The sequence below is a fragment of the Sorghum bicolor genome, chromosome 5, assembly GCF_000003195.3.
Source record: "Sorghum bicolor cultivar BTx623 chromosome 5, Sorghum_bicolor_NCBIv3, whole genome shotgun sequence".
Classification (NCBI taxonomy): Eukaryota; Viridiplantae; Streptophyta; class Magnoliopsida; order Poales; family Poaceae; genus Sorghum; species Sorghum bicolor.
In genome coordinates this window covers 65,417,265-65,440,658 of record NC_012874.2, presented here as the reverse complement: position 1 = coordinate 65,440,658, position 23,394 = coordinate 65,417,265, and the positions used below count along the sequence as shown (strand labels likewise).

The window sequence follows — 23,394 nt, the reverse complement described above, 5'->3', positions numbered from 1 at the left end:
CAGTGAACCATTTATATTGGCTCTGTCGAAATTAATTAAATAGCAAATCACTTTGAAACATTTTGAAGATACTAGACCACTACTTAGCTATTCTCCCTCATATCAAAATTGTGTAGGGAGCAATGAAATTTATTAGAATTAAATAAAGCAAAAACATAATACTAGAAATAAAATATTTTCCGGCCTTAAGACCGAAGCGGCCAAAAGCACAGCGTGCAGGCGCATGGGCTGTTTAAGGGCTTAACGCATTGCACAGCCCACTAAATGACTAAGACTGATTTACGAGCCATGCTAGTCGTCCGATCAGAATGGACGGTCATGATTCGCCTGGCCAAAGTGAACAGGTATAAAAGACACCCTGGTAGTTGAAAACCCTAGCCCTGCACTCCTCACTCCATCCCCTGTTTATTCAGCTCACCGGCAAGGCCCCTGCCCAGCCCCTTTGGCGCCACAGTGGAGCGTCTCGCCGGCACGCGTGAGCGGCAAAGCCGCGCACGGCTCCATCGAGACCGTCACCTGGTCAGCTCAATGGGCTCAAGGTAGTGGACCGGTACGTGCGACCCTTGGTCCCCCCTCCCTCGATTCGATTAGCACGGCCCCTGGGTTAGATTTGACCAGTGGATTTTGGGGATTTTATGTAGGGTTTGATTAATGGCGCCAAAGAGAATCCTTAAAGAGTTGACAGATCTGCAGAAGGACCTGCCCACCTCTTGCAACGCAGGTGATTTGCTATGTAGCTCTGTGGTTTATGTTCAAATCTTGCAAAATTTTTGCTCTCTAGCTCTGTGGTTGGTGTCCTGATCTTGCGAAATTGTGATGACATGTGTATTCATATCCGATGGTAAACTAGTATTTTGAGCTGAAATCTGACACCGGTATCTCTATCAGTAACATTGGGTTGCAGGCTAGATAATTTTTTTCTGTCGACACAGTGATGAGCTTTTTCATAGCACCTGCTAGATGCCTAGATGCATGTATGGTAGTGGTACACTAGGATAGTGAGCATTTTGCTTTCGATGCATCTATGCTAATTTTGCACATTTTGTGCTAATCTCCCAATCACTTTTGAACGGCTGAAACTTAATTAGTTTCAGAAGAATGCCAGGTGCCTGTAGCCTGTCGTTGCTGGAAACACTAGCAGGTTCTAAACACATTTCTACAGGTGTTTTCCCTACCGTCCTAGGGGCAGTAGAAATAAATTTTTGCACTGGTGGTTAAGTGAGAACCGCCTGTAGAAATCTATTTTTACACGCGATTTGCTGAGACAACCGCTAGTAGGAAAGAAATTTCCACATGCGGTTCTCTTAGCCAACCGCCATTGGTAACTTTTTTTCTAGAAAATCCGAAATCGGCTTTTAAAAGTAGGAAAAAAAGATTTTAATCCCGGGGAAGGCCCACGGGCTAATCGCCCCTCGCTCGTCTGTCTCCGTCGAAGTTGCGCATTTTTTCACGTAAAATCGCACGCTACGTGGCCAGCGGGATTCGAACCCGAGACCTCGCCCTCGCGTGAAGCCTCCTCTATATTAGACTTTAGTTCCCCACATATTATCCTAAACTGAGCATACATTGATTATTTGAGGCCCTAAACTGATTCAAATGGGAAAGTTGTCAGCTACAAAGTTTCATAACTTTTCAAGATCTACAACATTTATATTGGTAGTTTCTCCATCCGATGTCATTTACAAACTTTGAATTTCAAATTTGAGAAATTCAAATGTTGTTTTCGACGACAAGATGATCTCAAATGAAAAAATTGTCAACTACAAACTTTCATAAGTTTTATTTTGGCAGTTTTTTCAAACGAGGTCATTTGAAAAGCTTAAAAATTTTAATTTCAAATTATTTCTACAGATGGTTTTCTTAAAAAACCGCCTCTAAAAATATGATTTTTAGTGACGGATCCTTAGGAAAACCGCAGGTAGAAATACATGATTTCTACTCACAAAGACTTCAAATAAAAAATTTGTTAACAACAAACACATAGCTCAGGTCGACCACCACAACTTTTGTTTCAATTATGTGAACATTCAAGGTCGTTTAGAATTTCTAAATTTTAATTGCAAAATCTATAAATTTGCAACACATATTTGGGACTCTAAACAACTTGAAATAGAGAACTTTGAACTACAAAGTCGTAGATTCTATTGAGAGCTATAACTTTCATATAGATCATATCAACATCCAAGATTGTTTGGTAATTTTCAATTTTAGCTTTCAAAATCTTTAACTTACAATAATATTTTGGGACCCAAAAAGGTTTCAATTCAAACAGTTTTTATTACAAAAGCCGCATCGAGGGCTATAATTTTGATATAAAGTTTTCTTCATCCGAGTTTATTGAAAAGTTATGAATTGTTTTTTATGCAACTATTTACAGAGGCATTAGAGCCATGGCAGTCAGGCCATGACAGAGAGGGCCTGTTTTGCAACCTAGCAATCTTTTTAGAGCTGAACTTTTTTACACCTGTCTTTCCTTGTGCACTAGAAACCGTGTATCAATTTCTGCCTGTGATAGAGGTGCTTCAACCTTCTGGTAAGTAGTGGACTATATTCTGGAAAAGGAGATGATGATCGCCTAGTACTGAGAAATTGATGTCAGTTTGGTAAATAAACAATTGAGTTCCCCAGAAATTAACAAGATTGAGTCCCAGCCATACTGATCGCGCTGTTCTCCTGGTGCATATCCACCAAGTGTAAGCTGCAGCTGCGTCAACATCGAAGAGTCCGGCGACTGGCGGCGGTGGAGGAGATAGGGAGAGCAGGGCGATTGTCAGAAGCGGAGGAGGGGGGGAGGGAGAGGCTGGTGGTGACGAAGTAGGATGGCATCGGAGAGCGGTTAGGCTAGTGCCAATGAAAACGGATTGCCCTACAGCCCGAGGAAGAAGGAGAAGCAATCAAATCATCAGCGGCTGAGCCTGACATTGGTCAAAAAAAAATTGTCACCATGGAACAAGACTTTTTCCTTTCTGGGTGTTTTTGTCTAAACCAGTAGTAATTTATGTTGTATTACCTTCTATCCAAACACATTTTTTCAATGGCAGATGTAAAATGTTCTGGACCTGTATTTTACAAGGGTTTTTGGTTCTAAGACTGACCTTCCAAATAGCATCTTAGTTGTAACCAAAACAGTGGATCCAATACATTGAGTGAAACAAAAGTATAGGAAAGATGCGCAATCACTTTTATTATAATTGTATGGAAACAAGTCACGGATAAAGCACATACAATGGCTAGCAATATGGCATTGTCTGCCTCCATGTAACCTCCATATCCATAGTTGGTGACAGTTTTAATCCTATATATTATATTCAAAAAAAAGTTCATTTTTATCGTCCTCTGCGTCAACTAATCCCATGACTTTGGTGACACGGCAGATGCTGCTTGTTAAAACACTCACAGTGGCAAAGATCTGCCTTGACACATTGGAAGCTCTTTACCGCTTGGTTATACTTATTGGCATACTGCAAGCATTTTGTTTGGCAACGCGCTTCAGTGCATCCATATAAATGATAATTAACTACGATAACTGCATGAATCCACAATTGGAGTTTATAAACCACGTATGGGTTGAATTGTTGTAAGTACAAAAGAAATTATATACTTACCACGATAGCAGGATGAGAGGTTTGAAGACATATCATTAGGACAATGCAAAGAGCAGTGCACTGGATCCTCATTGTCTCGCTGACGAGTGGCGAGTGGGGAAGATCAGTATTGGTGGTATAGTTGTTGAACTTGTGTTCTCGTAGGCATATTGCCTTGTTCGGTCTGGTTTATATACATGTAGTGGCACATCTTAAGGTTGATATATCTATCTACAATAGAGATATATATATGTATATGTGGAGCAATATAACTTAATATATAATTTGTATCCACAATAGAGATATATATGGATGCAGGCAGTGACACATCTTAATATTAGTATATGTATCCACAATAGAGATAATTGTGTATACTTGCAGAGCCCCATCTTAATTTTGATACGTGTATCCACAATATAGATATTGGTATCCACAATAGATATGTATGTATCCTAAATTAACATTGAGGTATCTTGCCTGTATGCTTTGATATTATGTCGTCATCACTCTCGTTAGGGTTGAGTTTTGTTGCATTTTTGTTTTCCACATCAAACAACTGTTTTTTGTTGCAACTATATCGCCAACATCGTTTGCTATTAAACCAAGGCCCTGTTATTGATCTTCTTCGCCTATGGTTTTTAGTCCTTTCGAATAAAGATGTGAACTTCTTCTCATATTCATAGGCCTCATATTTATTTGCAATTTTAGATTATAGTTATCTATTCTTGCTTGTGTTCTTGATTTGCTTGGAGAAACACCTTCTCGGCGAGGTCAATCGCGTTCATGTGGTTGATAACCAATGGAGCAGTGTTGTAAAGGTTGTTGAGGTCTGAATCAAACTTGGGTTGAAGTCGAGATCACAAACGCTGAGTCTCCACCAATCAACGCAATCAAACCAATCAAAAGATCGGGCCAAGTGTACATCAGTTGACTCCTGGTCGTGAGTGCCATAACTGTAGTGGGTATGGCCGTATGCCTGTGTCACACCCGGTTTTAAGGAACAAAATCAGGCTAGCTATATGTGTGCCCAGGAAGTCCACACATACAGCAACACAAAGGAACAGTATCAGAAACAATGTTATATAGCGAAAACTTACTTATAATTAACACTTACATCAGAGTATCGCGGAACGGTAACTAATCCTCAGGCTCAATCTTCACAGGGATGGTTGACTGGGGGTAACATATGCCTAGCACTTCTTGTATCCTGAGAACATCCGTCATGATTTCATCGCTCTTCTGATCAACTCTCACTAGTAAACTAGAGTGGTGGGAAATAGCAAGAGTGAGCACATGTCGTACTCAACAAGTATAACCAGGGGTTCATGAGGCTCAATAAGCTCACATTGGTTTGACAGCAATTAGCTTTTATATGTAGATAGCATGTTCATATTTAGATAGCAAATGTCAAGGTAGCATAATTAATCCCATAACCACATGATCAATGTATACAAGAATTTAAGAGTAACACACATAAACAACATAATAAACCATCATTTATCATCATTAATCATGTTCATCAGTGTCCATCTATTCCGTCAGTTTTCCGGGCCACCCGTATCCATGGGCACGGCTAGTATACCAGATTTAACACTCTGCAGAGGTTGTACATCTTTACCCATGAGTCATGATTTACCCTTTTGCCCGAGGTAGCTAGTCTCTTAACCCCCTTCCTAGGGAGGTCGGCAGGGATCACTATGAAGTCTTTCAAAAGTTTGTCTAACAAGTTAGGGCCGCTTGGTTTCATTAGTCAGTCCATGTGATTCACCCACAGGAATCCACGGTCTGCTATTCCCCAATTGCGCCACATGGGTAATCGCTAACTAGCTAGAAAAGTTACTCATACTTGACTAAAGCCAGAGCCATATAGCCCTCATGGTTGTACGAGTTGTCCCAACTTTTGCCAAGGGATAAGTCCTTATGGAGGGTCAAGATCAATCTAGCAAAAGCCAGAGTTCTTTCCACCCATTATATTCAAGTTGCTAGAAAGTTTATTTTATTGTTTATTGTATATCCAAACATTCATGTTACAAGATCATGGATTATAATCAAGCACTAGCAAGGACTACCCAAATGCATATCCAAATAGGTAACAAGGAATTCAGGATAACAATCATCTATGATTTTGCTAAGGTCATCAAGGTGGACACATGCATATGATATATATTGTATTGATTGTGTATAGGTAACAAGGATAGTCCCAAGGTATACTTGCCTTAAACACTTGCTCAATTCCCACACCTTTAGCTTTCGGTCATCATCTTCTGATCCTCAGCGTCCACAAATAGTTCTCGTCTACTCGTATCAAGCACCACACATAGGCAAACAAACAAACAACAAATAAAAGCAACTAAGAACAATTCACCACACAAGATTACACAACGTACTAAAAGAGAACAAATTACTATAGTCGCGAGAACACAAGAAACACTGGAGAACAGGGCTACGTTAGAAAGAAACGACTATCGAGAGTTTTATATTATAAAAGAGAAACCTAGATATTTGATTTATTTAAGTAAACAAAATAATCTAAAAGTCATTAATTCAGATTAATGGTGACATATTTATTTTTCAAAAGTCAAGTTAAAACTAATCATGTTTTATTTATAAATATTTAGATATCATTTATGCCATATGAGAACATCTAAAATCTAATTTGAATTTAACATACATGTTTGGACTGAATAAATTATAATTTAGAAACATGATTATGTGTAGTATTTGATCAGGTTAACATATACATATGAAATACACAAATATAAAACCTATATTGATTTTTTTAGTTATAAAACTAGATGCAAGTGTATTAATCAATTTAGTATTTAACTTTGTATAGAGAGCATGGGGCAATTAAACTAAAGCACTTAGATTTCAGAGTTGAACTAAGCATCTTAGAATTCAAAAGACATTAAAGTTGATATTAACTAGATTAACATTAATTTATGAGAGACCGAAGTAAGTTCTATTATGCTTTTTAATTAGAAACTCAATTGCATGAGCATAAATCAAAATAATATTTATCTTATAAAATTAAATGATGTAAGACATGTTAAATGTTTCTTCTAACATGCAGTTTATAGTCGGCACGGTCGTAACACAATAAGAACCGAGTAAAACTTAGATTACTTTTAATTAGAAAGTTATTAAATAAATATTAATTTATTAGTATTTAAATTTATAAATTTATAATGAAGTGACATGCTAAACTTTTGAACAACTAGGTAGAGCGTAACGACTTGTACCTAACACAATTAGGACCACTCGAATCGGACATAAAACGAATAAACGGCGGAGATATTATGAAACAGTGGCAAAATCGTAATTACGCTTATCTTCTACCCTGGTCGTCGTTTCCATCTGGACGTGGTCTGATTGGGCTGCTGCTGTTCGTGGAGGGAAGGGCAGGAGTTGCTCGGCCAATGAGTTAGCACCACGGGAGACAACGCTGCAATCTGTTAACGAAGGAAGATGGCTAAACATAAGCCGGAAGCAATGAGATCAGCATAAATAGCTGCATACACAGATCGAGTAGATAGGCTCACCATTGCCAGCGACGGTGGCTCGCTGTAGGAGCCGAGCGGCCACATGGAGTTGACATAAGGACGAGGTCAAGCTGCATACGCTAGGAGCTAAGGCCTTATCGCCGGCTGGTCACGGTGACACGTACTGAAGCTGTAGGTACATAGAGGTGATGAGGAACCGGCAACGTCATCCACTAGCGAATCACAAGAAGGAAGAAAAAAGATTACCAGGTTTACCAAGTGCTTCGATATATCATAGATATGTCCAGGGGTTGGTGCAAATTTATAGCGTGGGAAACTCCGTACATCATATCAATTAGTAATATGGTACTAATTGATATTGCACCCTCTAATTTTACTAACAGGCTTGATTAATTAAAGCCCATTAGTAAATCAATATACTAGCCTTTGAGATCATGGGCTTGAGCATTGGGATAAAATGAAAGATTTCTTATTTTCGGAATTAATTATTTTTATGAATAAAATAATTCTAGAAAAAGTCCAAAATTATTATTTAAGCCACGAAAAACACTCTGAAGGCTCCAAAAATCTAGGAAAAATTCTCAGAGACATCATGAAACATGACAGGCCCAAATAAAGTATTTGGAGCTCAAGGTAAGATAATTTGGAGCATCCAAAAATTAGATTATGCTCACAAAAAAACGAGAAAGAATTTCTAGAAAAAGCTTGAAAACTTCCGAGAAGTTTGCAGGAATATAGGTTCATAAATGATGAGCACAAAAGAATGATTTGGCGTACAACTAAAAGATCTGGGAAGCTCCAAAGAAAATAATTTCATTTGGTAAATCTTATACAAATGTTTAAATTCATTTATACTTGTTTAGTATTTTCTATGCATAACCCAAAATTGAAAATTTTGAGGTGTGACATCCTGTCTGTCGAGTTAGGCAGGGTTTCGATGGTGCTAAGCAATGCATTGTGACGATGCTGAGCCACGGAGTATAGTCTTGTCCATCAGAAGGATGATGACGACATTCCGCCATCACGTGCACACTAAGGCCTTGTTTAGTTGGCAAAAATTTTGGGTTTTGGATACTGTAGCACTTTCGTTTGTTTGTGGCAAATATTGTCCAATCATAAACTAATTAGGGTCAAAAGATTCATCTCGTGATTTACAGACAAATTGTGTAATTAGTTTTTGTTTTCGTCTAAATTTAATACTTCATGCATGCGTCGCAAGATTCGATATGACAGGGAATCTTGAATTTTTTTGGGAACTAAACAAGGCCTAAGGTGAGGAGGACTAGTACTAGTGTGGGCATCCAACTCGTCTGCACCATGGTGGATGCCCAGTCCAACTCGAGTTGGGGTCCATCTCGGATTTTAGTTGTAATCCTATGTAAAATCAATGGCCATGGTGCATAAGGACTCTAATTTTGATGATTTAGATATACTTGGAAAGATAAATTGATAAACTATCCAATGGCTTTGGTTTCACATCAAAATTTTCCTAAGTCAATGGGAATCATAAAAAGAAGTCAGCGTCTAGAATCTAACAAGGTGTTGTGACACCATCTTTTGTTACATTGGACCATGTGTCAAGTTTGGGCCAATTAGGGGGCACATCCTGTGTGGTGATTCCCAAGACTCTATATTATGCAGCTATCACTATCATTAGGGCCGGTTATTGTTGTGTTCTTGTTATACACGTGAAACAGACATTGTTTGCTGCAATTGTGTCGTCAAGATCATTTGCTGTTAAACCAAGACTCTTGATCTTGTTCGCCTGTGGTGATTAGTCCTTTCAAATAAAGACTTAAACTTCTTGCTCTTATTTATTTGCAATCATAGATTGTGTTTATTTGTTTTTCTTGTGTTCTAGATTTGCTTGCAAGAAGGCCTTCTTGGCGATGTCAATCATGTTACGCATGGTTGATAACCAATGGAGTAGTGGTGTAACAATTGTCGCAGTCTGAATCAAACTTTGTTCGAAGCCTAGATTGTGAACATCAAGTCTCCACCAATCGATGCTATCAAACGTGCCCGATGGGTGATGCTCTACCCTAGGTCTTGGTGGGTTGAAGGGTCGTCGTCCTTCTCTATACAGAGGAGTGTGCGTGCACATGCATGTCTTGTCTAGGCAGGGGCATTTAATGCCTCACCCACCTCTCGTCCTTCCTGAGTGGTCAGGGCAAGAAGTGGTCGAGGTGGTAGCGCAGTGCATGGTTGGGAGATGAGGATGGTCAAGGTAGGCCCTGGTTTGTTGGGCCATGACCGGTTGGGCCGCTCTGAGTGATTTTCTATATGTGCCTTGGGATACTATAGTTATATGCCCCTGATAGTAGTCACGTGGATTTTGACACTATATCACTTTCGTTTGTATGTAGCAATTATTGTCCAACCATGGACTACCTATGCTCAAAAGATTCATCTTACAAATTAAAGGCAAATTGTGTAATTAGTTATTTTTTTATTTATAATGAATGCTCCATGCATGTGTTGCAACATTCCATGTGATAGGGAATCTTGAAAAGTTACCTTAGGTGAACTAAACAAGGGCTAAATACAAGGCCTTAGAAATAATCGTGAAGATACTTTTCTCTCCTATTGGTGCTTGTGTGTTATCTTGTCGACTATGCCTCGGGGCGTAGCACACGTGTCTGCCAGTTGTCAGCTACAAGAGGTGCGCCTATGGCCTCTGCTCGACCAGCCAAGACGATCTGTGTACGTTAGGAGCCAGGCGACTGTAACATCCAAAATTTAATTTTCAATTAATAGGATTTAATTTGATTTAATTAAGTACTTTTGTGAGCATTTAAATTTAGCATTTAAATAATTTTTGGGGAAATTAAAATTTATCATAGGTTTAGTAACATGATTTTGTGCATTCATGCCGATACATATTTTATTTTGTGTTGATTGCTCTTGGTTAGAAATAAATTGTGCTTTCAAAATGCTATTTGGAAAAGGTTTTGGAAAAGAAAACAGAAAAGAAATTGGAAAAAAAAGAAAAGGGGAGGAGCCCCTGGTTCCCCCCCCAGCCCAGCCAAACCCCCATCTCTCCTCCCCACTGCGGCCCAGACCGCGGATCGGCCCAGTACTCCCTCCCCCTCTCTCCTCCTTCACTGCCAACCGGGCCCCGCCCCTCTCTCTCCCTGACGCTCGGACCCCACGCGTCAGAGCCCCTTTCCTTCCTTCCCCAGCCGTGTTCGAGCAGGATTCGGCCGAGAGTCCCATGGCCGAATCGAATCCTGTGAATCCGGGATTTCTTGCTATACCGTGCTCTATAAGACTCCCAAGCACTGCGGCGGGTTTTCCTTTGCATCTAAACCACGAAAACGTGCCCTAGCTCCGTTTATCCGCGACAGTTTGGATCTCGCCGAGGTTGAGTCAAGCCCCACCGCCGCGCGCTCCTTCTACTCCCTTTCGGACTGAACCGAGGACGCAGTCGACTTCGCGGTGAGCTGCTCGTCTTCCCGGTGTTTTTCTTTCTTGAAACGGTGCTCGGAAACGAGAAGCCAGCGGACGCCGGCGAGCTCAGGAGCTCCGGCCATGCCGCCACCGAGCCGGTGCTGAGCTCCGGCCGGACGTCGGCTCTGTGCGCCCAGGAAGCCTCCCAGGAAGCCTCCCAGCCGTCCAGATCTCGATCAACGCTCAAGATTAGAACTTACCCCTTTGGGGTCATTTTTGTTAAAGAGACCCCCAAGATCTCTGAAAACAACCCGCGGTCCCTTTGCGTATTTCCAATTTACGCTTTCACTTTCTAAAGGCGTATTCTGGTTCGGGTTGGGTAAAAATACGTTTCCTGTTATTTACAATTTTGCCACTGAAATTGAATTGGCCATAAAATATTCATTTTAACTCCGTTTTTATCCATCCAAATTTCGTTAGATTCGTATTTACGAGCTCTACATGTTAGAAGTATTTATTCTCTGTTTTGAAACTTTTTATTTCTGCAGTAGCATTTAATTAATTATTTCTCTATAGGAAATCTTGGAAATTGCATAACTTCTCCGTTTTAATTCCGATTTTCGTGAACCTTACGTTTGTGTGATCGTAGCGCTACGTAGAATATTTTTATAAACTTTTATCTTTGTTTTACCATTGTTTGGTGTATTGTTCTAATTATATCTTGTTTGCTTCGTGTATGATTGTCTACATTGGATTGCGTGTTGTTGATTGATGATTGGGATTAGACGGTGAGCCGTACGTTGGTGTTCAAGACCAAGCTTTTGAAGACCAGCAGGCTCAGGAGAGCTTTGAGCAAGGCAAGTATAACTTGGGATCATCCTTGTTACCTATTCACTTAAGTACACATATATATCATATGCATGCTATCACCTTGACGACCTTAACAAAATCATAGATGATTGTTACCTGTATTTCTTGCTACCTACTTGATATGCGTTTGTTGTAGATGTGCTAGTGCTTGATATAATCCATGATCTTGTAAGATGATTAATAGCTATGCAATGAACATAAAAGAATGAAAAATAACTGTATGAGATCTTGTCTGTAAGTGATCACCGGGACAACAGTGCAACCATGAGGGCTATAATGGCTCTGGCTTTAGCTCAGTATGAAGTCCTTTAGAGGTTACCCGAAAGGGCGGAGGGGCTGAACCGTTTTGGGTATAGTGTGGCCTCTGTCTGTATGAGTATAGGCTGCGAGTCATTGTGCCATCGGAAGGGGGGCTCTATATCTGCGCGCAAAGGAAACCTTGCGGCCCTAACATGTGAGACGAACTTTTGAAAGGCTTCATAGTGATCCCTGCCAACCTCCCTAGGAAGGGGGTTAAGAGATTAGCTACCTCGGGCGAAAGGGTAAATCATGACTCATGGGTAAAGATGTACAACCTCTGCAGAGTGTAAAACTGGTATACTAGCTGTGCTCACGGTTATGAGCGGCCTTGGGGGTTCTTGCTGCGCCGACGATGAGCTTATTAAGTTGTTATGTTCATTTGATTATCGTTTATGCTATGGATTAATTATGCTTACACTTGATCATGTGATTAATGGATTATTTATGCTACCTTGACAATTGCTATTTAATTATGAACATGCTATCCACCATTAAAAGCTAAATGCAGTCAAACCAGTGTCAGCTATTTGAGCCTCATGAACCCCTGGTTATACTTGTTGAGTACGATATGTGCTCACTCTTGCATTTTCCCAACACCCCAGGTTATGATAATGATGATGCTTGGAATGAGGACTACCGTTATGAGTACTAGGTTTGGAGTCAACCAGTCAACAGTGTCCCTGTGTGGAGCTTCCGTCGAGAGCGTTATTTAATATTATTATCATCTTTGTATGAGACTATGTGATTTACTATGTTCCGCTATGTAATAAACACTGCAATGGTACTTTTGAGATTTGTCTACTTATGTGTGCGACTAATTCCTGGGGCACATATGAGTCTTTTATGCATCCTATTTTGTTCTTAAAATATGGGTGTGACAGCGACTCAGTCTGTGTTGTGCGGTCTTTGTTGAGGCTGCTTGCCATTCTATGAGCTCTGAGCCATTTAGGGAATCTCAAGGCTTAAGCCACATATAGGCCATGCTCCTTGCCATCCCGTCTGGCACAACACGGAGCGAGGCTGACGTGCCGTACAGTCATGCACGATCCGATAAATTGGGGCTTTCCCCATGTGCTTCATGCAATCCTTAGCCAAAATTTTTAGCCATACTTGTGCATCTAGGATCCTAAGGCCTTGTTTAGATCCAATTTTGTTTTTGCATTTTCACACTGTAGCATTTTCATTTTTATTTGACAAACATTGTCCAGTAATAGAGTAACTAGGCTTAAAAGATTCGTCTGGTGATTTACAGATAAACTATGTAATTATTTTTTGTTTTTATCTATATTTAATAATCCATGCATGTGCCGTAAGATTCAATGTGATAGAGAATCTTGAAAAGTTTTTGATTTTTTGGGATGAACTAAACAAGGCCTAAATATAGGTGCTGATTACGTTCGCCTGACGTCGATGACATGACTTCTAGCATCTGGTGCTAGAAGAATGCTAAGCAGGGTGCGAGATGGAATCATGCCCTTTTTCTGAGCCGTATGGCCTCATCACTGCCTGAACTCTAGCAGTTTGGGCGTGTCAGGTAGATGTGTGGTCGGAGGTTGGTGCTTGCTTGCTCCAAAAGTCTATCAGCCTGGTAGTACATCATGGTCACATTGGGAGACCATACAATGACTGCCACAAGCCGAGTGAGGTTTGGAGGTGGCTTTGTGCTTTCCTGGCATATCGTCGTCCTCGTCATAGAGGACATGATAGTGGGGCTCACTTGAGTCATGTTGTTCTACCTTTCTTTGCTTCCGTGCATTTCGTGCCCCAAGGCGGGTCATGGTGCTACAAGAAGGCTTGTGAGGTGTCTTTTCCACCTTGTCCTTCCCACACTTGTAGTAGGCACCCCTGGCTGGCGGTGGTGTCAGTTTTCTGTATCTTGTAAGTGCATTGGCCCTGCCAATTTCATAATCGTTTAACATGAATAAAGATGAATTTCCCTTAGAGTGTGGTAGGTTTTCCTATGGCCGGGTCGCTGGCTCGCTGCCCAAGCCTTTTGGTCGAGGCTTGGCATTGCACTTGTTTTGCCCAACCCGAACTTCATTCGTGGGAGCGGAGTCAAGCAAGCTGGCGAGCGCCCACCACGTTCAGAAATGAGGTCAGACTACGACCAGTCATGTGGTAGTTTGTTTGCTTGAGAGGCCCCTTGTTGGCCTTTAGTGGGGTGTTGATGATTGGAACATGTGAGAGAATGCCGAGGGCTTTGTCTTGACCCAGTTGAGGCTGTTGAGGTAGTCCTTTCTCTGCCTTTTGTTTGTCTTAAGACCCCGAGTGGTCAAGAACCACGTTTACAGTTTTGAAAAAAAAGAACCACGTTTATGGGCCAGTTTTTCGCCCCATGCGTGGTCAGACTATCCACTATAACCTCGTCAGTCGAGCATCAATCGGTAGTTTGAGTGGGACCAAGTTGTCCCTTGCTATGTCATGGTGTGTTTGGCTATGCCTCGATGGGAGACATCTCATAAATTATCAACCACCAATCATGTTGCTCCCCGACCACTTCACCAATTGTCAGAGGGCAAGATGGCACCCCACATAGCGAAGAACCTAGGTTGGCTTCAAAGCCGACGACTAAAACACAAGAGCAGATGGTCAAGAGGCCTAGCACCATCCTGGTCAAGGTCACTAGGATCCATCTCTCTTTGCCCCTAGCTCTCTTGTGGACTATGAGCCCTCTATAGGCAGGGCCGCCTTAGACTGTATGCTCAATGCATTTGCGTGGTGCGTTGGGTGAGAAGTCAAAGGGGTGCCCCATAGTGGACCGATGGGGTGGCGGTTGGCTTGGTGGGGGGCAATAAAAACAGATTAGAAAGGTTGGGATATACCTTGAGATCTTTGTTTGGATAGGAGTGCTTTGAAAGCAGCATTGATGTGCCTAAACCGTGACAGGGGGCTCATGTTGGGTTTCAACGCTTGTGTACCCTAACTTGCTAGGGTCTAAAAAGTTTTGTTGTTATATATGAGCTAATTTTGATCGATCGAATATCGATCGTCACCATAGAACAACGGCTTAAATTGCCTAAGCATTATGGGATAATGCTAGGCCTTAAGGGGTGCGGCGCAGGACTTTTAAATGTTTTTTTAAAGGACCAAGGGTGTTTATTGAAGGCTTGAGATTACTTAATATTTAGTTATCTTTAAATATAGGATATGGGAAAATGAAATGTATGAATCTAAATATATGTTTATGAAACATTTTCAATTTACTAGATGTACCCACAACTAAGTTAGAATTACTTTCAATAAATCAGTCCCAAAATATAGTAATAGCAAATCAGACCCAAAATTTTGAAACACCTAAACAACATAGGTATAGTCTATTGCGTGTAAAAAAGTTAGAGTGTAAAGATGTTTTGGTAAGGTTGCTTCACAATATGGGTAACTATACAATAGGTTTTTGAGATATTTTTCAATTTTTGTAGAGCTAAACCTATTTTTGATGTTTATAAAGATGTTTTTATTACCACCTAAATATTTTATAGATATTTTCCCATTTTATTTATTTACATATATTTAAAAAGGTAAATAATTTGAGACATTTTCTATGGTTTTAAAGTTATCAATTATTTACATATTTCTTTTAACTAAAGATAGATCACTACTACAAAAAACATCTTTACGGACGGTTAAAATGAATTTTTAAGGTGGTTTGTCCAACTGCTACAATGTCACCGACTGTAAAAAAAAGTGATTTTTAGAGCCATTTGACATTAGCCAACCGTTTCTAAAAATATTTTTCATTTTTCGAAAAGAAACATTTAGAATGCATTTTGAATAAGTGCTAATGCCAAGATACAAAATAGTACCCACGCTGTGAAAAGCACAATTTAAAACCTAACCAGTTAGATGTTTTGCACTATGGATGACTGAACAAATGCCGACTGAACAATGGCCAACATTCTTGTTGGCGAAATTGAGGAATTTCTTCTTTGTGGTGTCGTCCTTCTTCTCTCCGCCACCGAAGAGTGAGGAAGACTAATCTGAAAAATTATTCTCCCTAGTCCTTCATCATGGTCAGATCTAACCACAACAAAACAGAGAAGAGACTAGATAAAATTATTCTATGGCGCTGATATCATCTCTGCCTTGATGCCGCTGTGCGGAAACAAAAGTCTCCATGTCGTCGTGCTAATGAAGATGCTGATGACGAAGTTGTCGCCCTCATCTTCAATGGAGCCACCATAAAGAAGACGATTCCACCACTCCCTTTACCGTCGCCGGATAGGAGAAGGAGAAGATAAAACTCTACTAAGAAATTTGACATGGAGAGACACTAACCCTAAACTCAATTTACTAGAGAAAACTTATTAAAAATAATGGGTCCCGACTCCCTTCATCCTCCGGCAAGATACTGAGGGTAAGGGCGGGGGACCAGTGGTGGTAGATGATGGGGGCTACGGCGGCAGTGACGCTAGGGTAGGAATCGTCCAATCGCTGCATTTCTCCCTCGCAATAGCTCCCTATACATCACCACACATTCGCTTATGTCTAGTTATACGATGTTGTCTATTTGTACAAATATGTATGAATCTTATAATCAAAATTTTAACTCATAAACAATCTTAAATGACAAAACTGTCAACTACAAAGTTTTAGATCTTGTCGAGCACTACAACTTTGATACAAAACATTTCACCATCAAAGGTCATTTGAAAAATTTATAATTTATAAATTCAAAAATTGAGACTTAATTTATATATTTGGAACCCTAAATGATCTCAAACTAAAAAAAAATTCAACTACAAAGTTTTAGATCTCGTTGAGCTCTATAATTTTGATATAATTTTTGTCTTCGTGTGACTTTATTTAAAAAAGATATGACTTTATTTGTTCTGCAATTATTTTTAAGGATGGTTAACTTAGTCAACTACCTCTAAAAATTACTCATTTTTAGAGACGATTGAAATAAGTATCCATCCTTGAAAATAATATTTTTAGAGGTGGTTCTCTTAATGAAACCGTCCCTAAAAATGGTCACATTTTTAGAGACGGATTTCTTAATAGAACTACCACTGAAAATGCATCTTCAGCTGTGGTCACAGAGCTAGTGCTCTCGGGCAATGCTAGAGGCGGTTTGCTTGTTTAACTGCCTCTGATAGAAAAGGGAGTCGGTTCCTAAAAAACATTTCTATACTAGTGGATAAAACCACATTCAATCCAAACAAGGGACGTACTTTGAAAACTTTTGAGGGTTCAGGGGTAAGATGTTTGGTTTTAAAGTTCAAGATAGTCCAGGTAGATAGAGGGGAGTTTCTACTAGAAGAAAGAAAAGTCCAGTTCGCCTATGTAACCACGTTGAAAAAAACCAGGTCTGAAATAATTTAGTACAAAACTCAGCACGGCCTGAAATAATTTAGTTGTAACTAAAACGGTGGACCCAATGCATTGGGGAGAACAAAAGTATAGGAAATGTGCACAATTATTTTATTTTGAGCTGGATGGAAACAGGTCATGGATAGTTACATGCAAGAGCTAGCAATATATAGTATTGTCTGCCACCTATGTAACCACGTTGTCCATCGTTGGTATCAATTGCAATTCTATATATTATATTCAAACAAAAGATCCATTATCGTCCTCTGCATCAGCTAATGCATTGACTTTGGTTGTAAGGGGCAGCCGCTTTTTGGGACCTAATGAGCATGCGCAAGCATTAGCCGTCGCACAGTAGAAGTTCTTTACTGCTACACCACGCTTATTGGCATACTCCAAGCATTTTGTATGGCAAAGCGCCGGAGTGCATGCAGGTAGCTGGATAATATAGCAGGATGAGAGGGTTGAAAACATAATCACCAGGACAATGCAAAGAGCAGCGCAATGGGTCCGCATTGTCCTGCTGAGTACGAGCGGGGAGATCAATATTGGTTGTATATTTGTTGAACTTGTGTTCTTGTACACAAGTTCAGTCCGGTTTATATACATGTAGTGGCACATCTTAACGTTGATATATCTATCTACAATAGGGATATATGTACACACGCAGTGCTAGCGCTGCATCTTAATATATAGTTTGTATCCACAATAGAGATATATATGGATGCAATCTGTGGTGACACATCTTAATATTGATATATGTATCCACAATAGAGATATATATATGGATGCAAGCTGTGGTGACACATCTTAATATTGATATATGTATCCACAATAGAGATAAATATGTATACTTGTAGCAGTAGCACACCTTGATGTTGACATATGTATCCAGAATATAGATATAGGTATCAACAACAAATATATATGTATCCTCATATATTAATGTTGTACTATCTTGCCTGTATGATTTGATATCTTCTACCAATAAGAATATTTGGTGTGTATAATGGAACTGTTGGTGGAAGGATATTCAGTGAAAAGTGTAGTCACTAAGTATATATGATGCATACATTCGCGCTTAAGGACTGTGCATGGATCCAATGAAATATGAGGTTTTGAGATGGCCTCTGCACCCATTCACTACTACTAAAATCATTTTCGGTGGCAGTCGTTTTTTTATTAATCATCCACATCCAACATAATGCCTCCATTAATCATGCCTTTTTGGAGGTGGATGCCATTCTGCCCCCGCTAATCAATTAACGCTGGTGGGTAGCTTAAAATGTCTGACTCCGTTACCACGACCCAACGTTCAGCAGTACATCATCTCTACCGATGCACCGCACACTCAACGATGTCTATATAATAATATGTGTTTGTTTTATATCAATATTTCATAATTTTGTGTTAATCATTTTTTTTGCTAAATAAACTCAAATGAAAAAAAATTTAAACAGTAGAGTTTTGAATCTTCTTAATTAGTACAACTTTGATATAGGATGTATCTCCATCCAAGATTGTTTGGAACATTCAAAAAAATTGAATGTCAAACTATGTGAATTTAAAAACATATTTGGTACACTGAACGACTTTAAATAAAAAATTTGTTACAACGAAGGTCTGCCACCACATCTTTGGTATTAATTATGTGAACATTCAAGGTTTTTTAGAATTATTAAATTTTAGTTTCAAAGTCTATAACTTTACAACACATATTTGGGACCCTAATCAACTTCAGATACAAAAATTTTCCACTACAAAGTTGTGGATTCTACCGAGAGCTATAACTTTCATATAGATCATGTCAACATCCAAGATTGTTTGGTAATTTTGAATTTTAGAGTTAAAAATCTGCAACTTACAATAACCCTAAACAATTTGATTCGAAAACTTTTAAATACAATGATGTAGATCACATCAAGGGCTACAATTTTGATATAAAGTGTTTCTTCATCCGAGTTTGTATGAAAAAGTTATCAATTATTTTATGATGTAATTATTTAGAGAGGTGTGTAAGAGCCAAGGCAGTCAGGCCATGACAGAGAGCCATGCAAGGGCCTGTTTTGCAACATAGCAATCTTTTTTACTGCAAACGGCTTGTATCAATTTCTTCCCGTGATAGAGAGAGGTGCTTCAGCCTTCTGGTAGCTAGTGGACTGAAATATGTACTGGAAAAGTTGATGATCACCAATACAGTAATGCGAAATTGATGTCAGTTTGGTAAATTACACTAGTACAAAGAAGCACTATGCTGGTGGTGGAATATAATTTTTATAGGCGGTTGCAATTAAACAACGCCTATGGAAAGAAATCGATATGCCCAACTAAAAAACAGCCTGTGAAAATCAATTTTCACACGTGGTTTTCCTAACAAAATCGCCTGTAGAAATCATATATTTCTACAGGCGGTTCTCCTAAGAAACCGCCAGTCAAAATCATATTTCTACAGGCGGTTTCTTAAGAAAACCGCCTGTAGAAATAATTTGAAATTGAATTTTTTGAGCTTTTCAAATTTCCTCGTTTGAAAAAACCGTCAAAATGAAAGTTGTAGATCTTGAAAAGTTATGAAACTTTATAGTTGATAAGTTTTTCATTTGAAATCATCTTGTTGTCGAAAACTACGTTGGAATTTCTCAAATTTGAAAATCAAATTTTATAAATGACCTCGAATGGAGAAACTACCAATACAAAAGTTGTAGATCCTGAAAAGTTGTGAAACTTTGTAGTTGACAACTTTTCCATTGGAATCCGTTTAGGGCCTCAAATAATCAATATATGCTCGGTTTAGGATAATACGTGGGGAACTAAACTCTAATATTGACACAAGTGAGTGATAGGTGGAGTGGTAGAGGAGGCTACGCGCAAGGTCGAGGTCTCTTGGTTTAAGGCAGATGTAAGATGTTCCTTACCAGTATTTTACAAGGCTTTTTGGTTCTAAAACTGACCATCGAAACAGCCTCTTGGTTGTAACCAAAACAATGGATCCAATACATTGAGTGGAACAAAAGTATAGGGAAAGATGCACAATCATTTTATTATAATTGTATTGAAACAAGCCGGATAAAGTACATGCAAGGGCTAGCATAATGGCATTGTTTGCCTCCCTGTAACCTCAATATCCATTGTTGGTGACAATTTTAATTCAGTATATTATATTCAAACAAAACATCATCCATTATCATCCTCTGCATCAGCTAATCCCATGATTTCGGTGGTATGCGGCAGATGGTTCTTTGCAGAACATTCACAGTGGCAAAGATTCGCCTTGTAACATTGGGAGTTCTTTACCCCTAGATGATACTTATTGGCATAGTCCAAGCACTTCGTTTGGCAACGCGCTTCAGTGCATCGATGTAAATGGAAATTAAGTACAAGAGCTGCATGCATCCAGGGTAGCAGGATGAGAGGGTTGAAGACATAATCATGCTTCAGTGGAATCATTGTAGGTACAAAAGAAGTTATATACTTACTAGGATAGCAGGATGAGAGGGTTGAAGACATAATCACCAGGACAATGCAAAGAGCAGTGCACTCAGTCCTCATTGTCTTGCTGCGTATAAGTGGCAAGTGGGGAAGATCAGTATTTGTGGTATATTTGTTAACTTGTGTTTTGATATGCATATTGCCTTGTTCTGTCCGGTTTATATCATATACATGTAGTGGCACATCATATCATAAGGTTGATATATCTATCTACAATAGAGATATATATGGACACAAGCAGTGGCACATCTTAATATTCATCTATGTATCCATAATATATAGAGATAAACATATATGCTTGCAGTGGCATACCTTAATGTTGAACTATCTTGCCAGTATGATTTGATATCTTCTAGCAATAATGAATAAATAAATGTTACATTCTTGATTTTACTCAACTTGACCCTCCATATTAGAGATGAGGTATCTCCATTATAAGTTTCACATCAAGAATTGGTGGAGTATCAGTGGAATGATATGCAGTCAAAGGTGTAGTCACTAAGTAGATATGATGCATACGCTCTCGTTAAGGGCTGTGTCTGCATCCAATGAAATAAGAGGTTAAATGTTTAAGATGGCTGCTTCACCCGTTCACATAACCAAACTTCCTGTTGTGGAGAAATCACAGTGTTTATGGAGCGGACACAAACTACCAGAAGCCCAAAATTCCCTAAGGGTTCTCGGAAAACACACAAGAATATAAATAACTGATAGGATTATTATAATTTTTGGCGGTTTCTTGAAAACACACAGGAAAACTAAATAACCAACAAAGGATAATTACTAAATAACCAATACAGGATAATTACAATTGACGTGTGAGTAGTGTGTGTAACCGATAGGATAATTTATTATCATGTCGGTTTACTACTAAAGCACAGGGAATTTTTGCATTCACTACACCACAGCCCCAGAATAGCGATGTACCATCGGTCAGTATAGGTCAATATAGCGACCTTCCATCGGTCGATATAGATCTATGCCGACACTTAATTGGAGTCGCTGAAAGTGGCGTCGGTATAGCCTCGGTGACCGACATGTTTTTAGCGACCGACAGTCTAACACCTTAGGGTCTATATATAGCGACAAATGATCTGAGGCTATAAATACTTTTAGCAACCAACAGTCCAACGTGAACTGTTGACATAGAGACAATATATATGTTGCTAATCTGCATTACACCCCAAATTATCTATTATCAACAAACAGACATTCATTACAATACACATTAATCATACAAACGTGGGGATTCATTAAATGAGCATAAAACAATAACATTGATCCATTCATATGGGTGCTACTACAATAAGTAAGGTCAAAGTGAACATCATATAGGTACTACATCTCTACCTCTGTCCTACGACCAAAAAATTCATACAACCACCATTTTTGACTCTTAGCTCACTAACACCTAAAGCTCAATGCTGAAATTTCACTAACAACAAAGTCATAGTATCTCCAATAAATTCAAAACAAAATAAAGCTTCAGTGAAGCACTTTAACTTGTGGACACCATCAAGTATGCTGCCTAGCACCTCGTACAATGGCCCTGAAATTCAATATGAATCCAATTAGTGACAACTTTTAATAAAGTTAGAGATAGGCTGCCAATATTATTATTCTAACTTTCATTTCTATAGTTGCAAGCAGCATTATTTGTCAATTCAGGAATGACGTCATGGTTCAGGCAGAATGCTGGGAGGCTCACAATTGGTCAGCCCAGTGTTCTTTTTGTGCGTACATAGGATTATTATTCATTATTTGAGCATAAAAAATCAGATAGGTACTGAATTGGGCCAAATAGCCAAAAATTATCTAAAATCTAATCATAAATTGGAAGATTATTTGTTGGAAATTGAAAAATGAAAATAGTTATTTGATGGAAGTAAAATGTATGGGCCTTGTCCAAGTTTAAGCTTCTACAACACAACCATTATTTATTTGGAGGCTGTCAAGCTGAGATGAAAGCAGTTAATGAAAATCTGAAAATTGTCATAGTTCATGTACATGTGAGTTAGGACTTTTGTTTTAAATCATCTAGCATGTGGCTTGGTCTCACAGAATTAACCAGTGAAAATAATAGAGCAGCATAGATTCAATGACCAACCCTAATTTTGTATGGAGAAGATGAGGTTGGTGTCCACATTCACCCATTATGGCACCCTGCAGTGTTGTAGCTGAAGAACAAAGCCAACAAAATATGCAGCCTGCAAATCACAGAATCAAAACAACATCAGCAATCCAAACAGGCACATGAAACCAAACAAAGCCCCCCAAAATCCAAGCACAAACAAGCAGTCACACATTCCAGCCAAACATGAACTAGCTAGCTAGATGGATGATTATATAGGGGCAGGGGTACTAGCTACCTAACAAACAACCCAACAGATACATTTAGATGACAATGAACAAGAACTTGCAATATCTATAGTTTCGAACTAATCTTGTTAATGCAGCTATACAGATGTAATGTTGTCCACATTATGGTCTAATATAAAATGTTGCCCTACATTTCAGATCAAGATCTATATAATTTAATTTTCTCCTATATATAAACACATAATAAAGAAATGCTACATACTCAACTCAATTATCTATGCACATATCATAAGGAGAAAAAAGAGGATAGCATATCATAACAGCTTCAGTAGGTGTCCAAGGGCAGAAAAAGATGCCTGAATACATCAAGTGAACGAAATTCGCACCCAAGTAGGAAAATCAAGTCAACACCTTGCAGTAAAATGAAAAGCATGAATTCACATGAAAGTACATAAATTTTATTTAGCTCGGTCAATTAACAGTCTCTGCAGGAATTGGGCCTTTCATGCATATTCTTTGAACAAAAGTTCTCACGCAAATACGAAACTATCACAATTCTATAAATTCAACACAAATACTCTATCAAAAGGTAATGAGAACTAAAAAACATAGTAAAGTAGTACTGCAAGTAA

At 39.1% G+C, this 23,394-nt stretch overlaps 1 long non-coding RNA gene across 1 annotated transcript; it reads left to right on the top strand.

Annotated features, from left to right (window-relative positions):
• LOC110435806 lies at nucleotides 381-3,185 on the top strand. Its single transcript, XR_002453652.1, has 3 exons — nucleotides 381-550; nucleotides 642-721; nucleotides 2,819-3,185. It is a non-coding gene; the product is annotated as an uncharacterized LOC110435806 (long non-coding RNA).